The sequence below is a fragment of the Carica papaya genome, chromosome 8, assembly GCF_054855325.1.
Source record: "Carica papaya isolate Zhongbai chromosome 8, ASM5485532v1, whole genome shotgun sequence".
Classification (NCBI taxonomy): Eukaryota; Viridiplantae; Streptophyta; class Magnoliopsida; order Brassicales; family Caricaceae; genus Carica; species Carica papaya.
The window spans coordinates 12,367,764-12,368,487 of NC_142316.1; positions in this window are offsets into that span (position 1 = coordinate 12,367,764).

Sequence of the window (724 nt, forward strand, 5' to 3'; positions counted from 1 at the left end):
CTTTTTAAATAATTGTTATAGTGGTTAAAGCTAAGTTCTAATGGACAAAAGATAATAGAAAATCAAAATTTTTAAATAAAAAAATTGTGAGTAAATCGAATTATAAAATCAAAAAAATAATTCTAACTAAATTTTAATACTATATATTTAAAATATTAAAAATAAAATAAATTTAATATTATAGACAACTAAAAAATTTAAAAAAAAAATTCAACTATTTAAAACAATAAATATTAATTCATATCACGCAGTTATGTACCATGTATAAATTAATATATATATATATATATAAAGAAGAGATTGCATAATTAATTTTATAATGATTTGGCAATATCTATTCTTTTTAAACAAATTCTCGATAATTTTATTATATTTTTTAATATTTTTATAAAAATTAAAATTATTTATATAAAATACATAATTTTTATTTCATGATTCATTTTTTTAATATAGAAAAATATTTAAAAATTTTACGTCTCTTCTTTTACAAATTCAAATTAATTTAAGAAGTTGTTTTTCGAGTAGATATTCAAAAGTTGTTTTAGAGATTTTAAATTTGGTTAAGAGAATATTGATAATAAATATCTTTGGGTCTTCAACAAATTCTTGTTTTTGTATTAATTTATAATTGTGTGATAATTAAAAGACATTTAATGTATATATGTTTAAAATGCATATATTATGTTTAATGTCATGCAAAAATACATCTTTTAGAAACTAGAAA